The sequence below is a fragment of the Bidens hawaiensis genome, unplaced genomic scaffold (genome assembly GCF_021521415.1).
Source record: "Bidens hawaiensis isolate Kalapana, Puna unplaced genomic scaffold, B.hawaiensis_p1.1 tig00045634_1, whole genome shotgun sequence".
NCBI lineage: Eukaryota > Viridiplantae > Streptophyta > Magnoliopsida > Asterales > Asteraceae > Bidens > Bidens hawaiensis.
In genome coordinates, this window is record NW_027505948.1 from 55,095 (window position 1) to 61,801 (window position 6,707).

At 40.8% G+C, this 6,707-nt stretch overlaps 1 pseudogene; it reads left to right on the forward strand.

Moving 5' to 3' along the window:
- Positions 1-1,404: 1,404 nt before the first annotated feature.
- LOC143616091 (18S ribosomal RNA) lies at positions 1,405-1,728 on the forward strand (annotated as a pseudogene).
- The last annotated feature ends 4,979 nt before the right edge of the window (positions 1,729-6,707 follow it).

Below are 6,707 nucleotides of genomic sequence, written 5' to 3' on the forward strand. Positions count from 1 at the left end.
AAAAGATTTTTAGGATAAAAGATCCTTAAGAAAATAACTCAGGATAAGATATCCTTAATAAATATTAAGAAAAAATATCTTAATTAGTTGATAAAATTTATACAAGAAAATTCCCTCAAAGGGCAAATTTTAGGATAAAGTATCCTGAAAATAGCTAAAGATTTTAGTAATCAAATAACTTTAAGCAAATAGCCTTTCAAACTGAAATACCCAAATATATTGCAACAAATATCATACATAAGTTAATTAGCAAGGATCATACCAGATTGTCTAAATAGACCTAAGTTACCAGAAGTATCGAACTCTTAATGATCCTTAAAGGAATAGCTTTAGGATCCGGGATCCTTAGCTTCTCGATCTTCAGAAAGAACTTAGGAATTCCACTGCAAATAATTCATATTATTAACTAGGATCAAACCCATTAAACTGGGGACAAGCCCAATAAATATTCTGGGGAAAAGCCCGTGCAACTGGGGACAAGCCCAACAAACTGGGGACAAGCCCATAAAATAAACTGGGGACAAGCCCAACAAACTGGGGACAAGCCCAAACTGGGGACTGACCCAAAGATACGGATGTTAACTGGGAACTCGCCCAAACCGGGATTTAGCCCAAACGTGTAAGATAACGTGAAAACGTTATAAACCGGTGGTATGGTACGTCTACCATAAATCGTAGGATCCTCCATATAGCCGGAGACAACGAAATTGTCAGCTACTAAGAGTGTACTGGTCCCGCTGCCCCGAACTATACGTCGGATAGCGTGCGCAACTGGCGATCGTGAGAAAGGTGAAAACCTTTAAATCGTAGGGGATATGACCATCGGGGGTCATATCCAAACGTGGGCTAGGCCAAGAGAAATAAGATAATACCTCAAATGGATAGGAGAGGTGGCCAACCTCTTGAGCATCAAATGATTCATTATAATACTGCATGGTTACTCAAAACTTGGAAAAAATAAAATGTTAAGAATATATTATCCTTAAATTAACAACAATTTAAATAGAATAACTGATCAGAAAGATGTTACCGATTTAAGGATCCTAGATCCTTTTTCTGGATAATATATCTTCTCAGGATAGTGGATCCTGATCAGAAAAAATATTTCTTGAGGTGGATGGCATTCCATGCTCTTGGTAACACGTTGCCTTCCATTTTGAGCAAATGATATGCCCCTTTTCCTGCTTCCGACTCAATTTGATAAGGTCCTTCCCATTTGGGTGCTAGCTTCCCATCGGCCGGATTTGTTGTGTTTTGGAAGGCTTTCCTCAATACTAGGTCTCCTTCCTGAAACTTGGTGAATTGAAGTTGGCCTTAGGTGTAATAGGACTCCCAGTTACTGTACGCGATCGTATACTGAGGTGCTCCCCGCCGGTTGTTGGAACGACGCGAGCCGGGCCGGGTCTCGATTTAGAAAGATGAAGGGCCCAAAAGTTGTTTCCAGTGGCGGACGGGTGAGTAACGCGTAAGAACCTGCCCTTGGGAGAGGAACAACAGCTGGAAACGGCTGCTAATACCCCGTAGGCTGAGGAGCAAAAGGAGGAATCCGCCCGAGGAGGGGCTCGCGTCTGATTAGCTAGTTGGTGAGGTAATAGCTTACCAAGGCGATGATCAGTAGCTGGTTTGAGAGGATGATCAGCCACACTGGGACTGAGACACGGCCCAGACTCCTACGGGAGGCAGCAGTGGGGAATTTTCCGCAATGGGCGAAAGCCTGACGGAGCAATGCCGCGTGGAGGGAGAAGGCCCACGGGTCGTGAACTTCTTTTCCCGGAGAAGAAGCAATGACGGTATCTGGGGAATAAGCAAAGTTTCCATGGAAACTCCATTGATATGTGACAATTATATCCAGCTTGTCAAATCTCATATGTTTTTGCAGAAAGTTTGAATTCAAAGGCAAAATGACAGCTGTGATCTTATCACAACCGCCATTTTGGGGGCAATTGTTAGTGCACAGAAATTTGACACTGTGGATATGTTATCCTGGCATATGTTTTGGATCAGTTATCCTTAGCGTGTGTTCCAGATCCCGTCAGGATCAAGGATCCACAATACTTATTATTTATTAACGGTTGTTCTCATGTGTAGTCTTATATTTAGCAGGTATAACGGTTAGAAGACCCAGTCTATCCACTAACTTACAGCCAAGAAGATATTGACGTGTCTAGATCAATTATCCTTATGAAGAGTTCCAGAGCTACGTCAGGATCAGTGATCCTCAGTACTTATTGCTTATTAACGATTTTCCATTGTTATGTTGATATTTTTGGCAGGTATAACGGCTAATGACCAAGTCAAAGCTATAATCTCGCAATCTAATTAATATACCGCGTGGATAATGAAGGAAACAATCACAATTAAGGAATGGCTTGATTAGCGGCTTAAATTTGGGATATTTGTTATTCTTTTCTTGTATATAATGAAGATATGATCAGCTAGGTAAAACACATGTACGAACACACACACTATAGCAGAATCAAACATTCTCTCTACACACTAGCTTACTTTGTAATCTCGATCATATACTCCACAACACTTGTAACCACCTTTTGTTATCAATATAATCGACGATGATAGTTTTCACCGTCCGGGGGTTTTTTGTGTCGGAGACCATGATAATCATATACTTATCGACCAAAGGTTATCTTGTTGATCATTGACTAAAGTAATTCGACAAAAGATTATCTTATTAATCCTTGACCGAAGTTATTTTACCAAAGATTACCTTGATAAGTTTTGACCGAAGTAAGACTATCGTATTCAAGGGCTTTTTCCCTCGTGATCAAATCATTGTGTACATCAAGATTTCGATTACATATTCGTTATTATCAACATAGCACTATACCTCACTTTACAGATTTGGATACTTGATCCTTAGCTGATTTTTATCCAAAACAATAATCCTGCATGGTTACTCAAAACTTGGAAAAAATAAAATGTTAAGAATATATTATCCTTAAATTAACAACAATTTAAATAGAATAACTGATCAGAAAGATGTTACCGATTTAAGGATCCTAGATCCTTTTTCTGGATAATATATCTTCTCAGGATAGTGGATCCTGATCAGAAAAAATATTTCTTGAGGTGGATGGCATTCCATGCTCTTGGTAACACGTTGCCTTCCATTTTGAGCAAATGATATGCCCCCTTTCCTGCTTCCGACTCAATTTGATAAGGTCCTTCCCATTTGGGTGCTAGCTTCCCATCGGCCGGATTTGTTGTGTTTTGGAAGGCTTTCCTCAATACTAGGTCTCCTTCCTGAAACCTTCGGATTCTGATATTTTTGTTATATGCCCCAGCTACCCTTTGTTGATAAGCTACCATTATGATTTTTGCTAGGTCTCTGAGTTCTTCTACAGTATCCAAGTCTTCAAGAAGGATTTCTTCATTGGCTTCAGGATCACGGATGCTCGTTCTTGCTGTAGGAACCACCATTTCTGTGGGAATTACTGCTTCTGATCCAAACACCAAAGAGAAGGGTGTCTGGCCTGTTGCGTTTTTGGGTGTAGTTTTGTCTGCCCAAAGAACATAAGGAAGTTCTTCGGCCCATTTTCCCTTCTTGGATCCTAACTTCTTCTTCAGATTGTTGATGATGATCTTGTTACTAGAATCTGCTTGACCATTGGCATGAGGGTGAACCGGAGTGGAAGTAATCATTTTGATCCCCCAACTGTCACAAAAGTTAGTGGTTCTATTCCCGATAAACTGGGAACCATTGTCACAAACAATTTCAGCGGGAATACCAAATCTAGTTATAATATTTCGTTTAGTAAATGATATTACTTCCCTTTCTCGGACTTGTACGAATGCTTCCGCCTCAATCCATTTGGAGAAGTAGTCAGTCATAGCAAGCATAAAAACCTTTCCACCGGGTGCTTTTGGTAGCTTGCCTACAATATCCATACCTCATTTCATGAAAGGCCATGAGGAGGATATAGGATATAGAGGCTCCGCTGGCTGATGAAGGATGTTCGCGTGTCTTTGACAAGCATCACATTTCCTTGAATACTCCACTGCATCCTTCTTCATTGTTGGCCAGAAGTATCCAGTTCTAAGTATCCTGAAAAATAATGCTCTTCCACCTGTGTGATTGCCGCAATCTCCTTCATGAAAATCCTTGAGTACTTCTTGGATCTCAGGATCCTCAATGCATCTCAAATATGGACCTGCAAGAGATTTTCTATATACCATATCATTTAACAAAATATATTGGGATACCTTGAGTTTGAAGGACTTGGGATTTTCTGTGGCTGGAATTTCTCCAGTCTGAATGTAGTTCTTGATAGGATGGATCCCTGATCCTTTGTTATTCGAGGATAAAGGATCCCAGAGCATTATTTCTTTATCATTCGTTATCTCTCTAACTTCCTGTTCTCCTATTGCTGGCGAGAGAATGTGGATTATTGGGATTTTCAAATCTTCAGGAATCTTCAGAGATGAGGCTAAGTTTGCCAAGGCATCTGCCCCAGCGTTTTCTTCCCTCGGTACCTGTGTAATACTAAATATTTCGAAGGATTTCGATAACTCCTTCACAACATCTACATATTTCATTAGTTTCTCACCTTTAACAGCATACGAGCCATTAAAGTGGTTAGTTATCAATAAAGAATCTACATAAACTTGAAGATACCTGATCCTCATGCTTTTGGCTAATTGCAAACCTGCGGTTAGAGCCTCGTACTCTGCTTCATTGTTTGTTGCTTGAAATTCACAATCTATGGACTGGGGCAGTATGTCCCCCTGTGGTGATTTCAGTAGGATCCCTAATCCTGCTCCTCTCACGTTGGATGCTCCATCTGTGAAGAGTATCCAATGATCCTTGGTCTTTTCCAGTTGCTGGACTTCCAAGTCAGCTTCTTTTTGTAGATTACTAGAGAAATCAGCCACAAAGTCCGCTAGTGCTTGAGACTTGATTGCTATTCTTGGCTCGTACTGGATATAATATGCACTTAATTTAACAGCCCACTTAGCCATTATCCCCGATAGCTCTGGTTTTCTGAGTACATTCTTAACAGGGTAATTAGTTCTTAAGATAATAGTGTGAGTTTCAAAATAATGCCTTAACTTAGTGGAGGCCATAATTAACGCAAGAATTAATTTCACTAAATGGGAGTACCAGGATTCTGCATCCAAAAGACTCTTACTTACATAATACACAGGGTGTTGTTCACCTTCATGGTCCTTTACCAAGATGGCACTTACCGCATTACCTGACACTGCGAGGTAGAGAAATAAAGGTTCTCCATCTATAGGTTTCATCAAGGCTGGTGCTGAGGATAAGCAATCCTTCAAGGCCTTGAGTGCAATCTCATGCCTTTCAGTCCACTCAAATTTCTTGTTCTTTCTATGAATATCATAGAAGTCATTGCACTTCTCGGATGATCTTGAGACGAACCTATTAAGAGCGGCTATCCTTCCTGTAAGCTTTTGGACATCCTTCGCGTTTGCCGGAGATTTCAGGTTGAGGATGGCTTCAATCTGCTCAGGGCTTGCTTCAATTCCTCTTTTAGTCACCATATATCCCAGAAATTTTCCAGCCTTAACACCAAAGTGGCATTTTGACGGATTCAATTTCATGTTATAATGGTCAAGGATATTGAACGCTTCCTCGAGATCTCTGAGGTGATCCTCAGCTTTCTTTGACTTTACCACCATATCGTCTATATATACTTCCATAGTCTTGCCCAACTGATCCTTGAACATCATGTTGACCAGTCTTTGGTATGTTGCCCCTGCATTTCTTAGTCCAAACGGCATAGCAGTATAACAGTATATGCCAGTAGGAGTCATAAATGCTGTATCTTCTTGATCAGATGGTTCCATCTGAATTTGTAGAAATCCAGAGGAAGCATCCATAAAGGTAAGCAATTCATGTCCTGCCGTTGCATCCACCATGGAGTCTATATGTGGTAATGGGAAAGGTTCCTTGGGGCATGCCTTGTTTAAATCGGTAAAATCGACACACACCCTCCACTTTCCATTATTTTTTGAAACAACGACCACATTAGCTAGCCATCGAGGATACTGAACCTCTCTGATCATACCGGCCTTAAGAAGTTTTTCAACTTCTTCTTGTATGATCTTGTTCCTCTAAGGAGCGAATTTCCTTCGCTTCTGATGGATGGGTTTAACAGATAAATCAAGGCCGAGTTTATGAGTAATTACCTCTTTTGAGATACTTGTCATGTCCGAGTGCTTGAAGGCAAAAGTAGATCTTCTCGCCCTAAGAAGGATATCAATCTTACTGGGGATAGTGGATCCTAGGACACCTTTATCTCTGGATCCTCGGGGTCCAATGATACTTCTTTGAGGTCTTTCTCCCGAGCTTCCAGCACGTCCTAAGGATGTTGTTGTAGTTGCTATGTTGTTGTACTTTTGCCTTCAAGCACTCGGACATGACAAGTATCTCAAAAGAGGTAATCACTCATAAACTCGGCCTTGATTTATCTGTTAAACCCGTCCATCAGATACGAAGGAAATTCGCTCCTGAGAGGAACAAGATCATACAAGAAGAAGTTGAAAAACTTCTTAAGGCCGGTATGATCAGAGAGGTTCAATATCCTCGATGGCTAGCTAATGTGGTCGTTGTTTCAAAAAATAATGGAAAGTGGAGGGTGTGTGTCGATTTTACCGATTTAAACAAGGCATGCCCCAAGGATCCTTTCTCATTACCACATATAGACTCCATGGTGGATGCAACGGCA